This window comes from Schistocerca americana, unplaced genomic scaffold, assembly GCF_021461395.2.
Source record: "Schistocerca americana isolate TAMUIC-IGC-003095 unplaced genomic scaffold, iqSchAmer2.1 HiC_scaffold_739, whole genome shotgun sequence".
NCBI classification, from domain to species: domain Eukaryota; kingdom Metazoa; phylum Arthropoda; class Insecta; order Orthoptera; family Acrididae; genus Schistocerca; species Schistocerca americana.
Window position 1 is genome coordinate 40242 of NW_025726499.1, and position 25743 is coordinate 65984.

Sequence of the window (25743 nt, forward strand, 5' to 3'; positions counted from 1 at the left end):
TGGCGAACTTGGTTAGCACAATCTCCCTCAAACTGAGATATTTACTGCAATTTCGCACCTTATGGTCATTACAGTAGATTAAAATGCTTAAGCAAGAATCTTTGTCACAACAGAACGGTGGTATGGAAAGAAGGCGGTATAAAAAAAAAAAAAAGTAAATGAAAGGGAGCCAACAGCACGTGGTGTTCCCAGGTGGTCACCCATCCAAGTACTAACCACGCCCGATGTTGCTTAACTTCGGTTATCGGACGAGAACCGGTGTACTCAACATGGTATGGCCGTTGGCGCCCATATAATGTAGGCGCATGGCAGAATTCGCATTCGGTTCTTATCCCAACACACACAAAATCATACTTTTCGGTCGAAAGCAGCCGCATTCTTTTTTATTGACAATTCGTCACGTTAGCGCGAACGCATTCCTGAGTTCCAAAACTTATGAGCCGGAAGGACGCGCTTCGTGTATTTTTGTTGTTGTTGTGAGATTTATAAATTTATTTATTAACATTACACCGTTACAAGCTAACAACTTTACAACATAAAACACGAACAGAATTGCAATTGTAAGCACTTCCTTCCGCAATCCGACGTGCCAGCAGAGCGACTGCCGAATTAGCGGGCGCGCCGCCGTGTGTGTGAGACGCGCAGCTTCTCGTTGCACCTCCTGTCATCCGCTTGGCGCGTGCAGCCTTCGACACTCGCGGAAGACGCATCTTGTCCCTGGTGTCCAGCGCAGGAGGGCTGGCGCGCGGCCGACCGGCGTATGGCCTGTGCGGGGTGTGGCAGAGTGTTGTTGGAGGGCGCCACTGCTGGCGATGTGAGCTTCTTCGCCTCGCCTCGCCTCGCCTCGCCTCGCCTCAGACGAGGTGTTTGCGTAATTTGCAGTGCATTCGCACCATTCCTGTCCCTGTCCCCGTCCCGACTTGTCCCGACTTTGCTCGACTGCCGCTCGCTGCCGCTCGGGTCGTGGCCCATATAACAGCGCAAGCACAAGAAACGTCTGCAGGAGATGAGGAGACGAGACGAGACGACTAAAGAATAAATTTATAATTACATATCGAAGTGGGAATTGTACACCGCTACACAACAACAGGCGCTGACGTATTTCAGAACATATCTGCCGATTCGTACTGTTTTGTCGTTTTCAAAGACTTCCTGGCGAACTTGGTTAGCACAATCTCCCTCAAACTGAGATATTTACTGCAATTTCGCACCTTATGGTCATTACAGTAGATTAAAATGCTTAAGCAAGAATCTTTGTCACAACAGAACGGTGGTATGGAAAGAAGGCGGTATAAAAAAAAAAAAAAGTAAATGAAAGGGAGCCAACAGCACGTGGTGTTCCCAGGTGGTCACCCATCCAAGTACTAACCACGCCCGATGTTGCTTAACTTCGGTTATCGGACGAGAACCGGTGTACTCAACATGGTATGGCCGTTGGCGCCCATATAATGTAGGCGCATGGCAGAATTCGCATTCGGTTCTTATCCCAACACACACAAAATCATACTTTTCGGTCGAAAGCAGCCGCATTCTTTTTTATTGACAATTCGTCACGTTAGCGCGAACGCATTCCTGAGTTCCAAAACTTATGAGCCGGAAGGACGCGCTTCGTGTATTTTTGTTGTTGTTGTGAGATTTATAAATTTATTTATTAACATTACACCGTTACAAGCTAACAACTTTACAACATAAAACACGAACAGAATTGCAATTGTAAGCACTTCCTTCCGCAATCCGACGTGCCAGCAGAGCGACTGCCGAATTAGCGGGCGCGCCGCCGTGTGTGTGAGACGCGCAGCTTCTCGTTGCACCTCCTGTCATCCGCTTGGCGCGTGCAGCCTTCGACACTCGCGGAAGACGCATCTTGTCCCTGGTGTCCAGCGCAGGAGGGCTGGCGCGCGGCCGACCGGCGTATGGCCTGTGCGGGGTGTGGCAGAGTGTTGTTGGAGGGCGCCACTGCTGGCGATGTGAGCTTCTTCGCCTCGCCTCGCCTCGCCTCGCCTCAGACGAGGTGTTTGCGTAATTTGCAGTGCATTCGCACCATTCCTGTCCCTGTCCCCGTCCCGACTTGTCCCGACTTTGCTCGACTGCCGCTCGCTGCCGCTCGGGTCGTGGCCCATATAACAGCGCAAGCACAAGAAACGTCTGCAGGAGATGAGGAGACGAGACGAGACGACTAAAGAATAAATTTATAATTACATATCGAAGTGGGAATTGTACACCGCTACACAACAACAGGCGCTGACGTATTTCAGAACATATCTGCCGATTCGTACTGTTTTGTCGTTTTCAAAGACTTCCTGGCGAACTTGGTTAGCACAATCTCCCTCAAACTGAGATATTTACTGCAATTTCGCACCTTATGGTCATTACAGTAGATTAAAATGCTTAAGCAAGAATCTTTGTCACAACAGAACGGTGGTATGGAAAGAAGGCGGTATAAAAAAAAAAAAAAGTAAATGAAAGGGAGCCAACAGCACGTGGTGTTCCCAGGTGGTCACCCATCCAAGTACTAACCACGCCCGATGTTGCTTAACTTCGGTTATCGGGCGAGAACCGGTGTACTCAACATGGTATGGCCGTTGGCGCCCATATAATGTAGGCGCATGGCAGAATTCGCATTCGGTTCTTATCCCAACACACACAAAATCATACTTTTCGGTCGAAAGCAGCCGCATTCTTTTTTATTGACAATTCGTCACGTTAGCGCGAACGCATTCCTGAGTTCCAAAACTTATGAGCCGGAAGGACGCGCTTCGTGTATTTTTGTTGTTGTTGTGAGATTTATAAATTTATTTATTAACATTACACCGTTACAAGCTAACAACTTTACAACATAAAACACGAACAGAATTGCAATTGTAAGCACTTCCTTCCGCAATCCGACGTGCCAGCAGAGCGACTGCCGAATTAGCGGGCGCGCCGCCGTGTGTGTGAGACGCGCAGCTTCTCGTTGCACCTCCTGTCATCCGCTTGGCGCGTGCAGCCTTCGACACTCGCGGAAGACGCATCTTGTCCCTGGTGTCCAGCGCAGGAGGGCTGGCGCACGGCCGACCGGCGTATGGCCTGTGCGGGGTGTGGCAGAGTGTTGTTGGAGGGCGCCACTGCTGGCGATGTGAGCTTCTTCGCCTCGCCTCGCCTCGCCTCGCCTCAGACGAGGTGTTTGCGTAATTTGCAGTGCATTCGCACCATTCCTGTCCCTGTCCCCGTCCCGACTTGTCCCGACTTTGCTCGACTGCCGCTCGCTGCCGCTCGGGTCGTGGCCCATATAACAGCGCAAGCACAAGAAACGTCTGCAGGAGATGAGGAGACGAGACGAGACGACTAAAGAATAAATTTATAATTACATATCGAAGTGGGAATTGTACACCGCTACACAACAACAGGCGCTGACGTATTTCAGAACATATCTGCCGATTCGTACTGTTTTGTCGTTTTCAAAGACTTCCTGGCGAACTTGGTTAGCACAATCTCCCTCAAACTGAGATATTTACTGCAATTTCGCACCTTATGGTCATTACAGTAGATTAAAATGCTTAAGCAAGAATCTTTGTCACAACAGAACGGTGGTATGGAAAGAAGGCGGTATAAAAAAAAAAAAAAGTAAATGAAAGGGAGCCAACAGCACGTGGTGTTCCCAGGTGGTCACCCATCCAAGTACTAACCACGCCCGATGTTGCTTAACTTCGGTTATCGGACGAGAACCGGTGTACTCAACATGGTATGGCCGTTGGCGCCCATATAATGTAGGCGCATGGCAGAATTCGCATTCGGTTCTTATCCCAACACACACAAAATCATACTTTTCGGTCGAAAGCAGCCGCATTCTTTTTTATTGACAATTCGTCACGTTAGCGCGAACGCATTCCTGAGTTCCAAAACTTATGAGCCGGAAGGACGCGCTTCGTGTATTTTTGTTGTTGTTGTGAGATTTATAAATTTATTTATTAACATTACACCGTTACAAGCTAACAACTTTACAACATAAAACACGAACAGAATTGCAATTGTAAGCACTTCCTTCCGCAATCCGACGTGCCAGCAGAGCGACTGCCGAATTAGCGGGCGCGCCGCCGTGTGTGTGAGACGCGCAGCTTCTCGTTGCACCTCCTGTCATCCGCTTGGCGCGTGCAGCCTTCGACACTCGCGGAAGACGCATCTTGTCCCTGGTGTCCAGCGCAGGAGGGCTGGCGCGCGGCCGACCGGCGTATGGCCTGTGCGGGGTGTGGCAGAGTGTTGTTGGAGGGCGCCACTGCTGGCGATGTGAGCTTCTTCGCCTCGCCTCGTCTCGCCTCGCCTCAGACGAGGTGTTTGCGTAATTTGCAGTGCATTCGCACCATTCCTGTCCCTGTCCCCGTCCCGACTTGTCCCGACTTTGCTCGACTGCCGCTCGCTGCCGCTCGGGTCGTGGCCCATATAACAGCGCAAGCACAAGAAACGTCTGCAGGAGATGAGGAGACGAGACGAGACGACTAAAGAATAAATTTATAATTACATATCGAAGTGGGAATTGTACACCGCTACACAACAACAGGCGCTGACGTATTTCAGAACATATCTGCCGATTCGTACTGTTTTGTCGTTTTCAAAGACTTCCTGGCGAACTTGGTTAGCACAATCTCCCTCAAACTGAGATATTTACTGCAATTTCGCACCTTATGGTCATTACAGTAGATTAAAATGCTTAAGCAAGAATCTTTGTCACAACAGAACGGTGGTATGGAAAGAAGGCGGTATAAAAAAAAAAAAAAGTAAATGAAAGGGAGCCAACAGCACGTGGTGTTCCCAGGTGGTCACCCATCCAAGTACTAACCACGCCCGATGTTGCTTAACTTCGGTTATCGGACGAGAACCGGTGTACTCAACATGGTATGGCCGTTGGCGCCCATATAATGTAGGCGCATGGCAGAATTCGCATTCGGTTCTTATCCCAACACACACAAAATCATACTTTTCGGTCGAAAGCAGCCGCATTCTTTTTTATTGACAATTCGTCACGTTAGCGCGAACGCATTCCTGAGTTCCAAAACTTATGAGCCGGAAGGACGCGCTTCGTGTATTTTTGTTGTTGTTGTGAGATTTATAAATTTATTTATTAACATTACACCGTTACAAGCTAACAACTTTACAACATAAAACACGAACAGAATTGCAATTGTAAGCACTTCCTTCCGCAATCCGACGTGCCAGCAGAGCGACTGCCGAATTAGCGGGCGCGCCGCCGTGTGTGTGAGACGCGCAGCTTCTCGTTGCACCTCCTGTCATCCGCTTGGCGCGTGCAGCCTTCGACACTCGCGGAAGACGCATCTTGTCCCTGGTGTCCAGCGCAGGAGGGCTGGCGCGCGGCCGACCGGCGTATGGCCTGTGCGGGGTGTGGCAGAGTGTTGTTGGAGGGCGCCACTGCTGGCGATGTGAGCTTCTTCGCCTCGCCTCGCCTCGCCTCGCCTCAGACGAGGTGTTTGCGTAATTTGCAGTGCATTCGCACCATTCCTGTCCCTGTCCCCGTCCCGACTTGTCCCGACTTTGCTCGACTGCCGCTCGCTGCCGCTCGGGTCGTGGCCCATATAACAGCGCAAGCACAAGAAACGTCTGCAGGAGATGAGGAGACGAGACGAGACGACTAAAGAATAAATTTATAATTACATATCGAAGTGGGAATTGTACACTGCTACACAACAACAGGCGCTGACGTATTTCAGAACATATCTGCCGATTCGTACTGTTTTGTCGTTTTCAAAGACTTCCTGGCGAACTTGGTTAGCACAATCTCCCTCAAACTGAGATATTTACTGCAATTTCGCACCTTATGGTCATTACAGTAGATTAAAATGCTTAAGCAAGAATCTTTGTCACAACAGAACGGTGGTATGGAAAGAAGGCGGTATAAAAAAAAAAAAAAGTAAATGAAAGGGAGCCAACAGCACGTGGTGTTCCCAGGTGGTCACCCATCCAAGTACTAACCACGCCCGATGTTGCTTAACTTCGGTTATCGGACGAGAACCGGTGTACTCAACATGGTATGGCCGTTGGCGTCCATATAATGTAGGCGCATGGCAGAATTCGCATTCGGTTCTTATCCCAACACACACAAAATCATACTTTTCGGTCGAAAGCAGCCGCATTCTTTTTTATTGACAATTCGTCACGTTAGCGCGAACGCATTCCTGAGTTCCAAAACTTATGAGCCGGAAGGACGCGCTTCGTGTATTTTTGTTGTTGTTGTGAGATTTATAAATTTATTTATTAACATTACACCGTTACAAGCTAACAACTTTACAACATAAAACACGAACAGAATTGCAATTGTAAGCACTTCCTTCCGCAATCCGACGTGCCAGCAGAGCGACTGCCGAATTAGCGGGCGCGCCGCCGTGTGTGTGAGACGCGCAGCTTCTCGTTGCACCTCCTGTCATCCGCTTGGCGCGTGCAGCCTTCGACACTCGCGGAAGACGCATCTTGTCCCTGGTGTCCAGCGCAGGAGGGCTGGCGCGCGGCCGACCGGCGTATGGCCTGTGCGGGGTGTGGCAGAGTGTTGTTGGAGGGCGCCACTGCTGGCGATGTGAGCTTCTTCGCCTCGCCTCGCCTCGCCTCGCCTCAGACGAGGTGTTTGCGTAATTTGCAGTGCATTCGCACCATTCCTGTCCCTGTCCCCGTCCCGACTTGTCCCGACTTTGCTCGACTGCCGCTCGCTGCCGCTCGGGTCGTGGCCCATATAACAGCGCAAGCACAAGAAACGTCTGCAGGAGATGAGGAGACGAGACGAGACGACTAAAGAATAAATTTATAATTACATATCGAAGTGGGAATTGTACACCGCTACACAACAACAGGCGCTGACGTATTTCAGAACATATCTGCCGATTCGTACTGTTTTGTCGTTTTCAAAGACTTCCTGGCGAACTTGGTTAGCACAATCTCCCTCAAACTGAGATATTTACTGCAATTTCGCACCTTATGGTCATTACAGTAGATTAAAATGCTTAAGCAAGAATCTTTGTCACAACAGAACGGTGGTATGGAAAGAAGGCGGTATAAAAAAAAAAAAAGTAAATGAAAGGGAGCCAACAGCACGTGGTGTTCCCAGGTGGTCACCCATCCAAGTACTAACCACGCCCGATGTTGCTTAACTTCGGTTATCGGACGAGAACCGGTGTACTCAACATGGTATGGCCGTTGGCGCCCATGTAATGTAGGCGCATGGCAGAATTCGCATTCGGTTCTTATCCCAACACACACAAAATCATACTTTTCGGTCGAAAGCAGCCGCATTCTTTTTTATTGACAATTCGTCACGTTAGCGCGAACGCATTCCTGAGTTCCAAAACTTATGAGCCGGAAGGACGCGCTTCGTGTATTTTTGTTGTTGTTGTGAGATTTATAAATTTATTTATTAACATTACACCGTTACAAGCTAACAACTTTACAACATAAAACACGAACAGAATTGCAATTGTAAGCACTTCCTTCCGCAATCCGACGTGCCAGCAGAGCGACTGCCGAATTAGCGGGCGCGCCGCCGTGTGTGTGAGACGCGCAGCTTCTCGTTGCACCTCCTGTCATCCGCTTGGCGCGTGCAGCCTTCGACACTCGCGGAAGACGCATCTTGTCCCTGGTGTCCAGCGCAGGAGGGCTGGCGCGCGGCCGACCGGCGTATGGCCTGTGCGGGGTGTGGCAGAGTGTTGTTGGAGGGCGCCACTGCTGGCGATGTGAGCTTCTTCGCCTCGCCTCGCCTCGCCTCGCCTCAGACGAGGTGTTTGCGTAATTTGCAGTGCATTCGCACCATTCCTGTCCCTGTCCCCGTCCCGACTTGTCCCGACTTTGCTCGACTGCCGCTCGCTGCCGCTCGGGTCGTGGCCCATATAACAGCGCAAGCACAAGAAACGTCTGCAGGAGATGAGGAGACGAGACGAGACGACTAAAGAATAAATTTATAATTACATATCGAAGTGGGAATTGTACACCGCTACACAACAACAGGCGCTGACGTATTTCAGAACATATCTGCCGATTCGTACTGTTTTGTCGTTTTCAAAGACTTCCTGGCGAACTTGGTTAGCACAATCTCCCTCAAACTGAGATATTTACTGCAATTTCGCACCTTATGGTCATTACAGTAGATTAAAATGCTTAAGCAAGAATCTTTGTCACAACAGAACGGTGGTATGGAAAGAAGGCGGTATAAAAAAAAAAAAAAGTAAATGAAAGGGAGCCAACAGCACGTGGTGTTCCCAGGTGGTCACCCATCCAAGTACTAACCACGCCCGATGTTGCTTAACTTCGGTTATCGGACGAGAACCGGTGTACTCAACATGGTATGGCCGTTGGCGTCCATATAATGTAGGCGCATGGCAGAATTCGCATTCGGTTCTTATCCCAACACACACAAAATCATACTTTTCGGTCGAAAGCAGCCGCATTCTTTTTTATTGACAATTCGTCACGTTAGCGCGAACGCATTCCTGAGTTCCAAAACTTATGAGCCGGAAGGACGCGCTTCGTGTATTTTTGTTGTTGTTGTGAGATTTATAAATTTATTTATTAACATTACACCGTTACAAGCTAACAACTTTACAACATAAAACACGAACAGAATTGCAATTGTAAGCACTTCCTTCCGCAATCCGACGTGCCAGCAGAGCGACTGCCGAATTAGCGGGCGCGCCGCCGTGTGTGTGAGACGCGCAGCTTCTCGTTGCACCTCCTGTCATCCGCTTGGCGCGTGCAGCCTTCGACACTCGCGGAAGACGCATCTTGTCCCTGGTGTCCAGCGCAGGAGGGCTGGCGCGCGGCCGACCGGCGTATGGCCTGTGCGGGGTGTGGCAGAGTGTTGTTGGAGGGCGCCACTGCTGGCGATGTGAGCTTCTTCGCCTCGCCTCGCCTCGCCTCGCCTCAGACGAGGTGTTTGCGTAATTTGCAGTGCATTCGCACCATTCCTGTCCCTGTCCCCGTCCCGACTTGTCCCGACTTTGCTCGACTGCCGCTCGCTGCCGCTCGGGTCGTGGCCCATATAACAGCGCAAGCACAAGAAACGTCTGCAGGAGATGAGGAGACGAGACGAGACGACTAAAGAATAAATTTATAATTACATATCGAAGTGGGAATTGTACACCGCTACACAACAACAGGCGCTGACGTATTTCAGAACATATCTGCCGATTCGTACTGTTTTGTCGTTTTCAAAGACTTCCTGGCGAACTTGGTTAGCACAATCTCCCTCAAACTGAGATATTTACTGCAATTTCGCACCTTATGGTCATTACAGTAGATTAAAATGCTTAAGCAAGAATCTTTGTCACAACAGAACGGTGGTATGGAAAGAAGGCGGTATAAAAAAAAAAAAAAGTAAATGAAAGGGAGCCAACAGCACGTGGTGTTCCCAGGTGGTCACCCATCCAAGTACTAACCACGCCCGATGTTGCTTAACTTCGGTTATCGGACGAGAACCGGTGTACTCAACATGGTATGGCCGTTGGCGCCCATATAATGTAGGCGCATGGCAGAATTCGCATTCGGTTCTTATCCCAACACACACAAAATCATACTTTTCGGTCGAAAGCAGCCGCATTCTTTTTTATTGACAATTCGTCACGTTAGCGCGAACGCATTCCTGAGTTCCAAAACTTATGAGCCGGAAGGACGCGCTTCGTGTATTTTTGTTGTTGTTGTGAGATTTATAAATTTATTTATTAACATTACACCGTTACAAGCTAACAACTTTACAACATAAAACACGAACAGAATTGCAATTGTAAGCACTTCCTTCCGCAATCCGACGTGCCAGCAGAGCGACTGCCGAATTAGCGGGCGCGCCGCCGTGTGTGTGAGACGCGCAGCTTCTCGTTGCACCTCCTGTCATCCGCTTGGCGCGTGCAGCCTTCGACACTCGCGGAAGACGCATCTTGTCCCTGGTGTCCAGCGCAGGAGGGCTGGCGCGCGGCCGACCGGCGTATGGCCTGTGCGGGGTGTGGCAGAGTGTTGTTGGAGGGCGCCACTGCTGGCGATGTGAGCTTCTTCGCCTCGCCTCGCCTCGCCTCGCCTCAGACGAGGTGTTTGCGTAATTTGCAGTGCATTCGCACCATTCCTGTCCCTGTCCCCGTCCCGACTTGTCCCGACTTTGCTCGACTGCCGCTCGCTGCCGCTCGGGTCGTGGCCCATATAACAGCGCAAGCACAAGAAACGTCTGCAGGAGATGAGGAGACGAGACGAGACGACTAAAGAATAAATTTATAATTACATATCGAAGTGGGAATTGTACACCGCTACACAACAACAGGCGCTGACGTATTTCAGAACATATCTGCCGATTCGTACTGTTTTGTCGTTTTCAAAGACTTCCTGGCGAACTTGGTTAGCACAATCTCCCTCAAACTGAGATATTTACTGCAATTTCGCACCTTATGGTCATTACAGTAGATTAAAATGCTTAAGCAAGAATCTTTGTCACAACAGAACGGTGGTATGGAAAGAAGGCGGTATAAAAAAAAAAAAAGTAAATGAAAGGGAGCCAACAGCACGTGGTGTTCCCAGGTGGTCACCCATCCAAGTACTAACCACGCCCGATGTTGCTTAACTTCGGTTATCGGAAGAGAACCGGTGTACTCAACATGGTATGGCCGTTGGCGCCCATATAATGTAGGCGCATGGCAGAATTCGCATTCGGTTCTTATCCCAACACACACAAAATCATACTTTTCGGTCGAAAGCAGCCGCATTCTTTTTTATTGACAATTCGTCACGTTAGCGCGAACGCATTCCTGAGTTCCAAAACTTATGAGCCGGAAGGACGCGCTTCGTGTATTTTTGTTGTTGTTGTGAGATTTATAAATTTATTTATTAACATTACACCGTTACAAGCTAACAACTTTACAACATAAAACACGAACAGAATTGCAATTGTAAGCACTTCCTTCCGCAATCCGACGTGCCAGCAGAGCGACTGCCGAATTAGCGGGCGCGCCGCCGTGTGTGTGAGACGCGCAGCTTCTCGTTGCACCTCCTGTCATCCGCTTGGCGCGTGCAGCCTTCGACACTCGCGGAAGACGCATCTTGTCCCTGGTGTCCAGCGCAGGAGGGCTGGCGCGCGGCCGACCGGCGTATGGCCTGTGCGGGGTGTGGCAGAGTGTTGTTGGAGGGCGCCACTGCTGGCGATGTGAGCTTCTTCGCCTCGCCTCGCCTCGCCTCGCCTCAGACGAGGTGTTTGCGTAATTTGCAGTGCATTCGCACCATTCCTGTCCCTGTCCCCGTCCCGACTTGTCCCGACTTTGCTCGACTGCCGCTCGCTGCCGCTCGGGTCGTGGCCCATATAACAGCGCAAGCACAAGAAACGTCTGCAGGAGATGAGGAGACGAGACGAGACGACTAAAGAATAAATTTATAATTACATATCGAAGTGGGAATTGTACACCGCTACACAACAACAGGCGCTGACGTATTTCAGAACATATCTGCCGATTCGTACTGTTTTGTCGTTTTCAAAGACTTCCTGGCGAACTTGGTTAGCACAATCTCCCTCAAACTGAGATATTTACTGCAATTTCGCACCTTATGGTCATTACAGTAGATTAAAATGCTTAAGCAAGAATCTTTGTCACAACAGAACGGTGGTATGGAAAGAAGGCGGTATAAAAAAAAAAAAAGTAAATGAAAGGGAGCCAACAGCACGTGGTGTTCCCAGGTGGTCACCCATCCAAGTACTAACCACGCCCGATGTTGCTTAACTTCGGTTATCGGACGAGAACCGGTGTACTCAACATGGTATGGCCGTTGGCGCCCATATAATGTAGGCGCATGGCAGAATTCGCATTCGGTTCTTATCCCAACACACACAAAATCATACTTTTCGGTCGAAAGCAGCCGCATTCTTTTTTATTGACAATTCGTCACGTTAGCGCGAACGCATTCCTGAGTTCCAAAACTTATGAGCCGGAAGGACGCGCTTCGTGTATTTTTGTTGTTGTTGTGAGATTTATAAATTTATTTATTAACATTACACCGTTACAAGCTAACAACTTTACAACATAAAACACGAACAGAATTGCAATTGTAAGCACTTCCTTCCGCAATCCGACGTGCCAGCAGAGCGACTGCCGAATTAGCGGGCGCGCCGCCGTGTGTGTGAGACGCGCAGCTTCTCGTTGCACCTCCTGTCATCCGCTTGGCGCGTGCAGCCTTCGACACTCGCGGAAGACGCATCTTGTCCCTGGTGTCCAGCGCAGGAGGGCTGGCGCGCGGCCGACCGGCGTATGGCCTGTGCGGGGTGTGGCAGAGTGTTGTTGGAGGGCGCCACTGCTGGCGATGTGAGCTTCTTCGCCTCGCCTCGCCTCGCCTCGCCTCAGACGAGGTGTTTGCGTAATTTGCAGTGCATTCGCACCATTCCTGTCCCTGTCCCCGTCCCGACTTGTCCCGACTTTGCTCGACTGCCGCTCGCTGCCGCTCGGGTCGTGGCCCATATAACAGCGCAAGCACAAGAAACGTCTGCAGGAGATGAGGAGACGAGACGAGACGACTAAAGAATAAATTTATAATTACATATCGAAGTGGGAATTGTACACCGCTACACAACAACAGGCGCTGACGTATTTCAGAACATATCTGCCGATTCGTACTGTTTTGTCGTTTTCAAAGACTTCCTGGCGAACTTGGTTAGCACAATCTCCCTCAAACTGAGATATTTACTGCAATTTCGCACCTTATGGTCATTACAGTAGATTAAAATGCTTAAGCAAGAATCTTTGTCACAACAGAACGGTGGTATGGAAAGAAGGCGGTATAAAAAAAAAAAAAGTAAATGAAAGGGAGCCAACAGCACGTGGTGTTCCCAGGTGGTCACCCATCCAAGTACTAACCACGCCCGATGTTGCTTAACTTCGGTTATCGGACGAGAACCGGTGTACTCAACATGGTATGGCCGTTGGCGCCCATATAATGTAGGCGCATGGCAGAATTCGCATTCGGTTCTTATCCCAACACACACAAAATCATACTTTTCGGTCGAAAGCAGCCGCATTCTTTTTTATTGACAATTCGTCACGTTAGCGCGAACGCATTCCTGAGTTCCAAAACTTATGAGCCGGAAGGACGCGCTTCGTGTATTTTTGTTGTTGTTGTGAGATTTATAAATTTATTTATTAACATTACACCGTTACAAGCTAACAACTTTACAACATAAAACACGAACAGAATTGCAATTGTAAGCACTTCCTTCCGCAATCCGACGTGCCAGCAGAGCGACTGCCGAATTAGCGGGCGCGCCGCCGTGTGTGTGAGACGCGCAGCTTCTCGTTGCACCTCCTGTCATCCGCTTGGCGCGTGCAGCCTTCGACACTCGCGGAAGACGCATCTTGTCCCTGGTGTCCAGCGCAGGAGGGCTGGCGCGCGGCCGACCGGCGTATGGCCTGTGCGGGGTGTGGCAGAGTGTTGTTGGAGGGCGCCACTGCTGGCGATGTGAGCTTCTTCGCCTCGCCTCGCCTCGCCTCGCCTCAGACGAGGTGTTTGCGTAATTTGCAGTGCATTCGCACCATTCCTGTCCCTGTCCCCGTCCCGACTTGTCCCGACTTTGCTCGACTGCCGCTCGCTGCCGCTCGGGTCGTGGCCCATATAACAGCGCAAGCACAAGAAACGTCTGCAGGAGATGAGGAGACGAGACGAGACGACTAAAGAATAAATTTATAATTACATATCGAAGTGGGAATTGTACACCGCTACACAACAACAGGCGCTGACGTATTTCAGAACATATCTGCCGATTCGTACTGTTTTGTCGTTTTCAAAGACTTCCTGGCGAACTTGGTTAGCACAATCTCCCTCAAACTGAGATATTTACTGCAATTTCGCACCTTATGGTCATTACAGTAGATTAAAATGCTTAAGCAAGAATCTTTGTCACAACAGAACGGTGGTATGGAAAGAAGGCGGTATAAAAAAAAAAAAAAGTAAATGAAAGGGAGCCAACAGCACGTGGTGTTCCCAGGTGGTCACCCATCCAAGTACTAACCACGCCCGATGTTGCTTAACTTCGGTTATCGGAAGAGAACCGGTGTACTCAACATGGTATGGCCGTTGGCGCCCATATAATGTAGGCGCATGGCAGAATTCGCATTCGGTTCTTATCCCAACACACACAAAATCATACTTTTCGGTCGAAAGCAGCCGCATTCTTTTTTATTGACAATTCGTCACGTTAGCGCGAACGCATTCCTGAGTTCCAAAACTTATGAGCCGGAAGGACGCGCTTCGTGTATTTTTGTTGTTGTTGTGAGATTTATAAATTTATTTATTAACATTACACCGTTACAAGCTAACAACTTTACAACATAAAACACGAACAGAATTGCAATTGTAAGCACTTCCTTCCGCAATCCGACGTGCCAGCAGAGCGACTGCCGAATTAGCGGGCGCGCCGCCGTGTGTGTGAGACGCGCAGCTTCTCGTTGCACCTCCTGTCATCCGCTTGGCGCGTGCAGCCTTCGACACTCGCGGAAGACGCATCTTGTCCCTGGTGTCCAGCGCAGGAGGGCTGGCGCGCGGCCGACCGGCGTATGGCCTGTGCGGGGTGTGGCAGAGTGTTGTTGGAGGGCGCCACTGCTGGCGATGTGAGCTTCTTCGCCTCGCCTCGCCTCGCCTCGCCTCAGACGAGGTGTTTGCGTAATTTGCAGTGCATTCGCACCATTCCTGTCCCTGTCCCCGTCCCGACTTGTCCCGACTTTGCTCGACTGCCGCTCGCTGCCGCTCGGGTCGTGGCCCATATAACAGCGCAAGCACAAGAAACGTCTGCAGGAGATGAGGAGACGAGACGAGACGACTAAAGAATAAATTTATAATTACATATCGAAGTGGGAATTGTACACCGCTACACAACAACAGGCGCTGACGTATTTCAGAACATATCTGCCGATTCGTACTGTTTTGTCGTTTTCAAAGACTTCCTGGCGAACTTGGTTAGCACAATCTCCCTCAAACTGAGATATTTACTGCAATTTCGCACCTTATGGTCATTACAGTAGATTAAAATGCTTAAGCAAGAATCTTTGTCACAACAGAACGGTGGTATGGAAAGAAGGCGGTATAAAAAAAAAAAAAGTAAATGAAAGGGAGCCAACAGCACGTGGTGTTCCCAGGTGGTCACCCATCCAAGTACTAACCACGCCCGATGTTGCTTAACTTCGGTTATCGGACGAGAACCGGTGTACTCAACATGGTATGGCCGTTGGCGCCCATATAATGTAGGCGCATGGCAGAATTCGCATTCGGTTCTTATCCCAACACACACAAAATCATACTTTTCGGTCGAAAGCAGCCGCATTCTTTTTTATTGACAATTCGTCACGTTAGCGCGAACGCATTCCTGAGTTCCAAAACTTATGAGCCGGAAGGACGCGCTTCGTGTATTTTTGTTGTTGTTGTGAGATTTATAAATTTATTTATTAACATTACACCGTTACAAGCTAACAACTTTACAACATAAAACACGAACAGAATTGCAATTGTAAGCACTTCCTTCCGCAATCCGACGTGCCAGCAGAGCGACTGCCGAATTAGCGGGCGCGCCGCCGTGTGTGTGAGACGCGCAGCTTCTCGTTGCACCTCCTGTCATCCGCTTGGCGCGTGCAGCCTTCGACACTCGCGGAAGACGCATCTTGTCCCTGGTGTCCAGCGCAGGAGGGCTGGCGCGCGGCCGACCGGCGTATGGCCTGTGCGGGGTGTGGCAGAGTGTTGTTGGAGGGCGCCACTGCTGGCGATGTGAGCTTCTTCGCCTCGCCTCGCCTCGCCTCGCCTCAGACGAGGTGTTTGCGTAATTTGCAGTGCATTCGCACCATTCCTGTCCCTGTCCCCGTCCCGACTTGTCCCGACTTTGCTCGACTGCCGCTCGCTGCCGCTCGGGTCGTGGCCCATATAACAGCGCAAGCACAAGAAACGTCTGCAGGAGATGAGGAGACGAGACGAGACGACTAAAGAATAAATTTATAATTACATATCGAAGTGGGAATTGTACACCGCTACACAACAACAGGCGCTGACGTATTTCAGAACATATCTGCCGATTCGTACTGTTTTGTCGTTTTCAAAGACTTCCTGGCGAACTTGGTTAGCACAATCTCCCTCAAACTGAGATATTTACTGCAATTTCGCACCTTATGGTCATTACAGTAGATTAAAATGCTTAAGCAAGAATCTTTGTCACAACAGAACGGTGGTATGGAAAGAAGGCGGTATAAAAAAAAAAAAAAGTAAATGAAAGGGAGCCAACAGCACGTGGTGTTCCCAGGTGGTCACCCATCCAAGTACTAACCACGCCCGATGTTGCTTAACTTCGGTTATCGGACGAGAACCGGTGTACTCAACATGGTATGGCCGTTGGCGCCCATATAATGTAGGCGCATGGCAGAATTCGCATTCGGTTCTTATCCCAACACACACAAAATCATACTTTTCGGTCGAAAGCAGCCGCATTCTTTTTTATTGACAATTCGTCACGTTAGCGCGAACGCATTCCTGAGTTCCAAAACTTATGAGCCGGAAGGACGCGCTTCGTGTATTTTTGTTGTTGTTGTGAGATTTATAAATTTATTTATTAACATTACACCGTTACAAGCTAACAACTTTACAACATAAAACACGAACAGAATTGCAATTGTAAGCACTTCCTTCCGCAATCCGACGTGCCAGCAGAGCGACTGCCGAATTAGCGGGCGCGCCGCCGTGTGTGTGAGACGCGCAGCTTCTCGTTGCACCTCCTGTCATCCGCTTGGCGCGTGCAGCCTTCGACACTCGCGGAAGACGCATCTTGTCCCTGGTGTCCAGCGCAGGAGGGCTGGCGCGCGGCCGACCGGCGTATGGCCTGTGCGGGGTGTGGCAGAGTGTTGTTGGAGGGCGCCACTGCTGGCGATGTGAGCTTCTTCGCCTCGCCTCGCCTCGCCTCGCCTCAGACGAGGTGTTTGCGTAATTTGCAGTGCATTCGCACCATTCCTGTCCCTGTCCCCGTCCCGACTTGTCCCGACTTTGCTCGACTGCCGCTCGCTGCCGCTCGGGTCGTGGCCCATATAACAGCGCAAGCACAAGAAACGTCTGCAGGAGATGAGGAGACGAGACGAGACGACTAAAGAATAAATTTATAATTACATATCGAAGTGGGAATTGTACACCGCTACACAACAACAGGCGCTGACGTATTTCAGAACATATCTGCCGATTCGTACTGTTTTGTCGTTTTCAAAGACTTCCTGGCGAACTTGGTTAGCACAATCTCCCTCAAACTGAGATATTTACTGCAATTTCGCACCTTATGGTCATTACAGTAGATTAAAATGCTTAAGCAAGAATCTTTGTCACAACAGAACGGTGGTATGGAAAGAAGGCGGTATAAAAAAAAAAAAGTAAATGAAAGGGAGCCAACAGCACGTGGTGTTCCCAGGTGGTCACCCATCCAAGTACTAACCACGCCCGATGTTGCTTAACTTCGGTTATCGGACGAGAACCGGTGTACTCAACATGGTATGGCCGTTGGCGCCCATATAATGTAGGCGCATGGCAGAATTCGCATTCGGTTCTTATCCCAACACACACAAAATCATACTTTTCGGTCGAAAGCAGCCGCATTCTTTTTTATTGACAATTCGTCACGTTAGCGCGAACGCATTCCTGAGTTCCAAAACTTATGAGCCGGAAGGACGCGCTTCGTGTATTTTTGTTGTTGTTGTGAGATTTATAAATTTATTTATTAACATTACACCGTTACAAGCTAACAACTTTACAACATAAAACACGAACAGAATTGCAATTGTAAGCACTTCCTTCCGCAATCCGACGTGCCAGCAGAGCGACTGCCGAATTAGCGGGCGCGCCGCCGTGTGTGTGAGACGCGCAGCTTCTCGTTGCACCTCCTGTCATCCGCTTGGCGCGTGCAGCCTTCGACACTCGCGGAAGACGCATCTTGTCCCTGGTGTCCAGCGCAGGAGGGCTGGCGCGCGGCCGACCGGCGTATGGCCTGTGCGGGGTGTGGCAGAGTGTTGTTGGAGGGCGCCACTGCTGGCGATGTGAGCTTCTTCGCCTCGCCTCGCCTCGCCTCGCCTCAGACGAGGTGTTTGCGTAATTTGCAGTGCATTCGCACCATTCCTGTCCCTGTCCCCGTCCCGACTTGTCCCGACTTTGCTCGACTGCCGCTCGCTGCCGCTCGGGTCGTGGCCCATATAACAGCGCAAGCACAAGAAACGTCTGCAGGAGATGAGGAGACGAGACGAGACGACTAAAGAATAAATTTATAATTACATATCGAAGTGGGAATTGTACACCGCTACACAACAACAGGCGCTGACGTATTTCAGAACATATCTGCCGATTCGTACTGTTTTGTCGTTTTCAAAGACTTCCTGGCGAACTTGGTTAGCACAATCTCCCTCAAACTGAGATATTTACTGCAATTTCGCACCTTATGGTCATTACAGTAGATTAAAATGCTTAAGCAAGAATCTTTGTCACAACAGAACGGTGGTATGGAAAGAAGGCGGTATAAAAAAAAAAAAAAGTAAATGAAAGGGAGCCAACAGCACGTGGTGTTCCCAGGTGGTCACCCATCCAAGTACTAACCACGCCCGATGTTGCTTAACTTCGGTTATCGGACGAGAACCGGTGTACTCAACATGGTATGGCCGTTGGCGCCCATATAATGTAGGCGCATGGCAGAATTCGCATTCGGTTCTTATCCCAACACACACAAAATCATACTTTTCGGTCGAAAGCAGCCGCATTCTTTTTTATTGACAATTCGTCACGTTAGCGCGAACGCATTCCTGAGTTCCAAAACTTATGAGCCGGAAGGACGCGCTTCGTGTATTTTTGTTGTTGTTGTGAGATTTATAAATTTATTTATTAACATTACACCGTTACAAGCTAACAACTTTACAACATAAAACACGAACAGAATTGCAATTGTAAGCACTTCCTTCCGCAATCCGACGTGCCAGCAGAGCGACTGCCGAATTAGCGGGCGCGCCGCCGTGTGTGTGAGACGCGCAGCTTCTCGTTGCACCTCCTGTCATCCGCTTGGCGCGTGCAGCCTTCGACACTCGCGGAAGACGCATCTTGTCCCTGGTGTCCAGCGCAGGAGGGCTGGCGCGCGGCCGACCGGCGTATGGCCTGTGCGGGGTGTGGCAGAGTGTTGTTGGAGGGCGCCACTGCTGGCGATGTGAGCTTCTTCGCCTCGCCTCGCCTCGCCTCGCCTCAGACGAGGTGTTTGCGTAATTTGCAGTGCATTCGCACCATTCCTGTCCCTGTCCCCGTCCCGACTTGTCCCGACTTTGCTCGACTGCCGCTCGCTGCCGCTCGGGTCGTGGCCCATATAACAGCGCAAGCACAAGAAACGTCTGCAGGAGATGAGGAGACGAGACGAGACGACTAAAGAATAAATTTATAATTACATATCGAAGTGGGAATTGTACACCGCTACACAACAACAGGCGCTGACGTATTTCAGAACATATCTGCCGATTCGTACTGTTTTGTCGTTTTCAAAGACTTCCTGGCGAACTTGGTTAGCACAATCTCCCTCAAACTGAGATATTTACTGCAATTTCGCACCTTATGGTCATTACAGTAGATTAAAATGCTTAAGCAAGAATCTTTGTCACAACAGAACGGTGGTATGGAAAGAAGGCGGTATAAAAAAAAAAAAGTAAATGAAAGGGAGCCAACAGCACGTGGTGTTCCCAGGTGGTCACCCATCCAAGTACTAACCACGCCCGATGTTGCTTAACTTCGGTTATCGGACGAGAACCGGTGTACTCAACATGGTATGGCCGTTGGCGCCCATATAATGTAGGCGCATGGCAGAATTCGCATTCGGTTCTTATCCCAACACACACAAAATCATACTTTTCGGTCGAAAGCAGCCGCATTCTTTTTTATTGACAATTCGTCACGTTAGCGCGAACGCATTCCTGAGTTCCAAAACTTATGAGCCGGAAGGACGCGCTTCGTGTATTTTTGTTGTTGTTGTGAGATTTATAAATTTATTTATTAACATTACACCGTTACAAGCTAACAACTTTACAACATAAAACACGAACAGAATTGCAATTGTAAGCACTTCCTTCCGCAATCCGACGTGCCAGCAGAGCGACTGCCGAATTAGCGGGCGCGCCGCCGTGTGTGTGAGACGCGCAGCTTCTCGTTGCACCTCCTGTCATCCGCTTGGCGCGTGCAGCCTTCGACACTCGCGGAAGACGCATCTTGTCCCTGGTGTCCAGCGCAGGAGGGCTGGCGCGCGGCCGACCGGCGTATGGCCTGTGCGGGGTGTGGCAGAGTGTTGTTGGAGGGCGCCACTGCTGGCGATGTGAGCTTCTTCGCCTCGCCTCGCCTCGCCTCGCCTCAGACGAGGTGTTTGCGTAATTTGCAGTGCATTCGCACCATTCCTGTCCCTGTCCCCGTCCCGACTTGTCCCGACTTTGCTCGACTGCCGCTCGCTGCCGCTCGGGTCGTGGCCCATATAACAGCGCAAGCACAAGAAACGTCTGCAGGAGATGAGGAGACGAGACGAGACGACTAAAGAATAAATTTATAATTACATATCGAAGTGGGAATTGTACACCGCTACACAACAACAGGCGCTGACGTATTTCAGAACATATCTGCCGATTCGTACTGTTTTGTCGTTTTCAAAGACTTCCTGGCGAACTTGGTTAGCACAATCTCCCTCAAACTGAGATATTTACTGCAATTTCGCACCTTATGGTCATTACAGTAGATTAAAATGCTTAAGCAAGAATCTTTGTCACAACAGAACGGTGGTATGGAAAGAAGGCGGTATAAAAAAAAAAAAAAGTAAATGAAAGGGAGCCAACAGCACGTGGTGTTCCCAGGTGGTCACCCATCCAAGTACTAACCACGCCCGATGTTGCTTAACTTCGGTTATCGGAAGAGAACCGGTGTACTCAACATGGTATGGCCGTTGGCGCCCATATAATGTAGGCGCATGGCAGAATTCGCATTCGGTTCTTATCCCAACACACACAAAATCATACTTTTCGGTCGAAAGCAGCCGCATTCTTTTTTATTGACAATTCGTCACGTTAGCGCGAACGCATTCCTGAGTTCCAAAACTTATGAGCCGGAAGGACGCGCTTCGTGTATTTTTGTTGTTGTTGTGAGATTTATAAATTTATTTATTAACATTACACCGTTACAAGCTAACAACTTTACAACATAAAACACGAACAGAATTGCAATTGTAAGCACTTCCTTCCGCAATCCGACGTGCCAGCAGAGCGACTGCCGAATTAGCGGGCGCGCCGCCGTGTGTGTGAGACGCGCAGCTTCTCGTTGCACCTCCTGTCATCCGCTTGGCGCGTGCAGCCTTCGACACTCGCGGAAGACGCATCTTGTCCCTGGTGTCCAGCGCAGGAGGGCTGGCGCGCGGCCGACCGGCGTATGGCCTGTGCGGGGTGTGGCAGAGTGTTGTTGGAGGGCGCCACTGCTGGCGATGTGAGCTTCTTCGCCTCGCCTCGCCTCGCCTCGCCTCAGACGAGGTGTTTGCGTAATTTGCAGTGCATTCGCACCATTCCTGTCCCTGTCCCCGTCCCGACTTGTCCCGACTTTTGCTCGACTGCCGCTCGCTGCCGCTCGGGTCGTGGCCCATATAACAGCGCAAGCACAAGAAACGTCTGCAGGAGATGAGGAGACGAGACGAGACGACTAAAGAATAAATTTATAATTACATATCGAAGTGGGAATTGTACACCGCTACACAACAACAGGCGCTGACGTATTTCAGAACATATCTGCCGATTCGTACTGTTTTGTCGTTTTCAAAGACTTCCTGGCGAACTTGGTTAGCACAATCTCCCTCAAACTGAGATATTTACTGCAATTTCGCACCTTATGGTCATTACAGTAGATTAAAATGCTTAAGCAAGAATCTTTGTCACAACAGAACGGTGGTATGGAAAGAAGGCGGTATAAAAAAAAAAAAAGTAATGAAAGGGAGCCAACAGCACGTGGTGTTCCCAGGTGGTCACCCATCCAAGTACTAACCACGCCCGATGTTGCTTAACTTCGGTTATCGGACGAGAACCGGTGTACTCAACATGGTATGGCCGTTGGCGCCCATATAATGTAGGCGCATGGCAGAATTCGCATTCGGTTCTTATCCCAACACACACCAAAATCATACTTTTCGGTCGAAAGCAGCCGCATTCTTTTTTATTGACAATTCGTCACGTTAGCGCGAACGCATTCCTGAGTTCCAAAACTTATGAGCCGGAAGGACGCGCTTCGTGTATTTTTGTTGTTGTTGTGAGATTTATAAATTTATTTATTAACATTACACCGTTACAAGCTAACAACTTTACAACATAAAACACGAACAGAATTGCAATTGTAAGCACTTCCTTCCGCAATCCGACGTGCCAGCAGAGCGACTGCCGAATTAGCGGGCGCGCCGCCGTGTGTGTGAGACGCGCAGCTTCTCGTTGCACCTCCTGTCATCCGCTTGGCGCGTGCAGCCTTCGACACTCGCGGAAGACGCATCTTGTCCCTGGTGTCCAGCGCAGGAGGGCTGGCGCGCGGCCGACCGGCGTATGGCCTGTGCGGGGTGTGGCAGAGTGTTGTTGGAGGGCGCCACTGCTGGCGATGTGAGCTTCTTCGCCTCGCCTCGCCTCGCCTCGCCTCAGACGAGGTGTTTGCGTAATTTGCAGTGCATTCGCACCATTCCTGTCCCTGTCCCCGTCCCGACTTGTCCCGACTTTGCTCGACTGCCGCTCGCTGCCGCTCGGGTCGTGGCCCATATAACAGCGCAAGCACAAGAAACGTCTGCAGGAGATGAGGAGACGAGACGAGACGACTAAAGAATAAATTTATAATTACATATCGAAGTGGGAATTGTACACCGCTACACAACAACAGGCGCTGACGTATTTCAGAACATATCTGCCGATTCGTACTGTTTTGTCGTTTTCAAAGACTTCCTGGCGAACTTGGTTAGCACAATCTCCCTCAAACTGAGATATTTACTGCAATTTCGCACCTTATGGTCATTACAGTAGATTAAAATGCTTAAGCAAGAATCTTTGTCACAACAGAACGGTGGTATGGAAAGAAGGCGGTATAAAAAAAAAAAAAAAGTAAATGAAAGGGAGCCAACAGCACGTGGTGTTCCCAGGTGGTCACCCATCCAAGTACTAACCACGCCCGATGTTGCTTAACTTCGGTTATCGGACGAGAACCGGTGTACTCAACATGGTATGGCCGTTGGCGCCCATATAATGTAGGCGCATGGCAGAATTCGCATTCGGTTCTTATCCCAACACACACAAAATCATACTTTTCGGTCGAAAGCAGCCGCATTCTTTTTTATTGACAATTCGTCACGTTAGCGCGAACGCATTCCTGAGTTCCAAAACTTATGAGCCGGAAGGACGCGCTTCGTGTATTTTTGTTGTTGTTGTGAGATTTATAAATTTATTTATTAACATTACACCGTTACAAGCTAACAACTTTACAACATAAAACACGAACAGAATTGCAATTGTAAGCACTTCCTTCCGCAATCCGACGTGCCAGCAGAGCGACTGCCGAATTAGCGGGCGCGCCGCCGTGTGTGTGAGACGCGCAGCTTCTCGTTGCACCTCCTGTCATCCGCTTGGCGCGTGCAGCCTTCGACACTCGCGGAAGACGCATCTTGTCCCTGGTGTCCAGCGCAGGAGGGCTGGCGCGCGGCCGACCGGCGTATGGCCTGTGCGGGGTGTGGCAGAGTGTTGTTGGAGGGCGCCACTGCTGGCGATGTGAGCTTCTTCGCCTCGCCTCGCCTCGCCTCGCCTCAGACGAGGTGTTTGCGTAATTTGCAGTGCATTCGCACCATTCCTGTCCCTGTCCCCGTCCCGACTTGTCCCGACTTTGCTCGACTGCCGCTCGCTGCCGCTCGGGTCGTGGCCCATATAACAGCGCAAGCACAAGAAACGTCTGCAGGAGATGAGGAGACGAGACGAGACGACTAAAGAATAAATTTATAATTACATATCGAAGTGGGAATTGTACACCGCTACACAACAACAGGCGCTGACGTATTTCAGAACATATCTGCCGATTCGTACTGTTTTGTCGTTTTCAAAGACTTCCTGGCGAACTTGGTTAGCACAATCTCCCTCAAACTGAGATATTTACTGCAATTTCGCACCTTATGGTCATTACAGTAGATTAAAATGCTTAAGCAAGAATCTTTGTCACAACAGAACGGTGGTATGGAAAGAAGGCGGTATAAAAAAAAAAAAGTAAATGAAAGGGAGCCAACAGCACGTGGTGTTCCCAGGTGGTCACCCATCCAAGTACTAACCACGCCCGATGTTGCTTAACTTCGGTTATCGGACGAGAACCGGTGTACTCAACATGGTATGGCCGTTGGCGCCCATATAATGTAGGCGCATGGCAGAATTCGCATTCGGTTCTTATCCCAACACACACAAAATCATACTTTTCGGTCGAAAGCAGCCGCATTCTTTTTTATTGACAATTCGTCACGTTAGCGCGAACGCATTCCTGAGTTCCAAAACTTATGAGCCGGAAGGACGCGCTTCGTGTATTTTTGTTGTTGTTGTGAGATTTATAAATTTATTTATTAACATTACACCGTTACAAGCTAACAACTTTACAACATAAAACACGAACAGAATTGCAATTGTAAGCACTTCCTTCCGCAATCCGACGTGCCAGCAGAGCGACTGCCGAATTAGCGGGCGCGCCGCCGTGTGTGTGAGACGCGCAGCTTCTCGTTGCACCTCCTGTCATCCGCTTGGCGCGTGCAGCCTTCGACACTCGCGGAAGACGCATCTTGTCCCTGGTGTCCAGCGCAGGAGGGCTGGCGCGCGGCCGACCGGCGTATGGCCTGTGCGGGGTGTGGCAGAGTGTTGTTGGAGGGCGCCACTGCTGGCGATGTGAGCTTCTTCGCCTCGCCTCGCCTCGCCTCGCCTCAGACGAGGTGTTTGCGTAATTTGCAGTGCATTCGCACCATTCCTGTCCCTGTCCCCGTCCCGACTTGTCCCGACTTTGCTCGACTGCCGCTCGCTGCCGCTCGGGTCGTGGCCCATATAACAGCGCAAGCACAAGAAACGTCTGCAGGAGATGAGGAGACGAGACGAGACGACTAAAGAATAAATTTATAATTACATATCGAAGTGGGAATTGTACACCGCTACACAACAACAGGCGCTGACGTATTTCAGAACATATCTGCCGATTCGTACTGTTTTGTCGTTTTCAAAGACTTCCTGGCGAACTTGGTTAGCACAATCTCCCTCAAACTGAGATATTTACTGCAATTTCGCACCTTATGGTCATTACAGTAGATTAAAATGCTTAAGCAAGAATCTTTGTCACAACAGAACGGTGGTATGGAAAGAAGGCGGTATAAAAAAAAAAAAAGTAAATGAAAGGGAGCCAACAGCACGTGGTGTTCCCAGGTGGTCACCCATCCAAGTACTAACCACGCCCGATGTTGCTTAACTTCGGTTATCGGACGAGAACCGGTGTACTCAACATGGTATGGCCGTTGGCGCCCATATAATGTAGGCGCATGGCAGAATTCGCATTCGGTTCTTATCCCAACACACACAAAATCATACTTTTCGGTCGAAAGCAGCCGCATTCTTTTTTATTGACAATTCGTCACGTTAGCGCGAACGCATTCCTGAGTTCCAAAACTTATGAGCCGGAAGGACGCGCTTCGTGTATTTTTGTTGTTGTTGTGAGATTTATAAATTT

General features: G+C 49.8%; 23 non-coding genes across 23 annotated transcripts; all 23 read right to left on the minus strand.

Moving 5' to 3' along the window:
- Positions 1 to 167: 167 nt before the first annotated feature.
- On the minus strand, positions 168 to 286 carry LOC124590080. Its single transcript, XR_006976316.1, has one exon. It is a non-coding gene; the product is annotated as a 5S ribosomal RNA (ribosomal RNA).
- Positions 287 to 1320: 1034 nt separating this feature from the next.
- On the minus strand, positions 1321 to 1439 carry LOC124590081. The gene has a single exon (XR_006976317.1). It is a non-coding gene; the product is annotated as a 5S ribosomal RNA (ribosomal RNA).
- A 1029-nt stretch (positions 1440 to 2468) lies between these two features.
- LOC124590056 lies at positions 2469 to 2587 on the minus strand. The gene has a single exon (XR_006976292.1). It is a non-coding gene; the product is annotated as a 5S ribosomal RNA (ribosomal RNA).
- Positions 2588 to 3616: 1029 nt separating this feature from the next.
- On the minus strand, positions 3617 to 3735 carry LOC124590082. Its single transcript, XR_006976318.1, has one exon. It is a non-coding gene; the product is annotated as a 5S ribosomal RNA (ribosomal RNA).
- Positions 3736 to 4764: 1029 nt separating this feature from the next.
- On the minus strand, positions 4765 to 4883 carry LOC124590084. The gene has a single exon (XR_006976319.1). It is a non-coding gene; the product is annotated as a 5S ribosomal RNA (ribosomal RNA).
- A 1029-nt stretch (positions 4884 to 5912) lies between these two features.
- On the minus strand, positions 5913 to 6031 carry LOC124590085. The gene has a single exon (XR_006976320.1). It is a non-coding gene; the product is annotated as a 5S ribosomal RNA (ribosomal RNA).
- Positions 6032 to 7059: 1028 nt separating this feature from the next.
- Positions 7060 to 7178, minus strand: LOC124590086. Its single transcript, XR_006976321.1, has one exon. It is a non-coding gene; the product is annotated as a 5S ribosomal RNA (ribosomal RNA).
- A 1029-nt stretch (positions 7179 to 8207) lies between these two features.
- On the minus strand, positions 8208 to 8326 carry LOC124590087. The gene has a single exon (XR_006976322.1). It is a non-coding gene; the product is annotated as a 5S ribosomal RNA (ribosomal RNA).
- Positions 8327 to 9355: 1029 nt separating this feature from the next.
- LOC124590088 lies at positions 9356 to 9474 on the minus strand. The gene has a single exon (XR_006976323.1). It is a non-coding gene; the product is annotated as a 5S ribosomal RNA (ribosomal RNA).
- Positions 9475 to 10502: 1028 nt separating this feature from the next.
- On the minus strand, positions 10503 to 10621 carry LOC124590103. Its single transcript, XR_006976337.1, has one exon. It is a non-coding gene; the product is annotated as a 5S ribosomal RNA (ribosomal RNA).
- Positions 10622 to 11649: 1028 nt separating this feature from the next.
- On the minus strand, positions 11650 to 11768 carry LOC124590089. Its single transcript, XR_006976324.1, has one exon. It is a non-coding gene; the product is annotated as a 5S ribosomal RNA (ribosomal RNA).
- Positions 11769 to 12796: 1028 nt separating this feature from the next.
- LOC124590091 lies at positions 12797 to 12915 on the minus strand. Its single transcript, XR_006976326.1, has one exon. It is a non-coding gene; the product is annotated as a 5S ribosomal RNA (ribosomal RNA).
- A 1029-nt stretch (positions 12916 to 13944) lies between these two features.
- On the minus strand, positions 13945 to 14063 carry LOC124590104. Its single transcript, XR_006976338.1, has one exon. It is a non-coding gene; the product is annotated as a 5S ribosomal RNA (ribosomal RNA).
- Positions 14064 to 15091: 1028 nt separating this feature from the next.
- On the minus strand, positions 15092 to 15210 carry LOC124590092. Its single transcript, XR_006976327.1, has one exon. It is a non-coding gene; the product is annotated as a 5S ribosomal RNA (ribosomal RNA).
- A 1029-nt stretch (positions 15211 to 16239) lies between these two features.
- LOC124590093 lies at positions 16240 to 16358 on the minus strand. The gene has a single exon (XR_006976328.1). It is a non-coding gene; the product is annotated as a 5S ribosomal RNA (ribosomal RNA).
- Positions 16359 to 17385: 1027 nt separating this feature from the next.
- LOC124590094 lies at positions 17386 to 17504 on the minus strand. Its single transcript, XR_006976329.1, has one exon. It is a non-coding gene; the product is annotated as a 5S ribosomal RNA (ribosomal RNA).
- Positions 17505 to 18533: 1029 nt separating this feature from the next.
- Positions 18534 to 18652, minus strand: LOC124590095. Its single transcript, XR_006976330.1, has one exon. It is a non-coding gene; the product is annotated as a 5S ribosomal RNA (ribosomal RNA).
- Positions 18653 to 19679: 1027 nt separating this feature from the next.
- LOC124590096 lies at positions 19680 to 19798 on the minus strand. The gene has a single exon (XR_006976331.1). It is a non-coding gene; the product is annotated as a 5S ribosomal RNA (ribosomal RNA).
- Positions 19799 to 20827: 1029 nt separating this feature from the next.
- Positions 20828 to 20946, minus strand: LOC124590105. The gene has a single exon (XR_006976339.1). It is a non-coding gene; the product is annotated as a 5S ribosomal RNA (ribosomal RNA).
- A 1028-nt stretch (positions 20947 to 21974) lies between these two features.
- Positions 21975 to 22093, minus strand: LOC124590097. The gene has a single exon (XR_006976332.1). It is a non-coding gene; the product is annotated as a 5S ribosomal RNA (ribosomal RNA).
- A 1031-nt stretch (positions 22094 to 23124) lies between these two features.
- On the minus strand, positions 23125 to 23243 carry LOC124590098. The gene has a single exon (XR_006976333.1). It is a non-coding gene; the product is annotated as a 5S ribosomal RNA (ribosomal RNA).
- A 1027-nt stretch (positions 23244 to 24270) lies between these two features.
- Positions 24271 to 24389, minus strand: LOC124590100. The gene has a single exon (XR_006976334.1). It is a non-coding gene; the product is annotated as a 5S ribosomal RNA (ribosomal RNA).
- A 1028-nt stretch (positions 24390 to 25417) lies between these two features.
- On the minus strand, positions 25418 to 25536 carry LOC124590101. The gene has a single exon (XR_006976335.1). It is a non-coding gene; the product is annotated as a 5S ribosomal RNA (ribosomal RNA).
- Between the last annotated feature and the right edge of the window lie 207 nt (positions 25537 to 25743).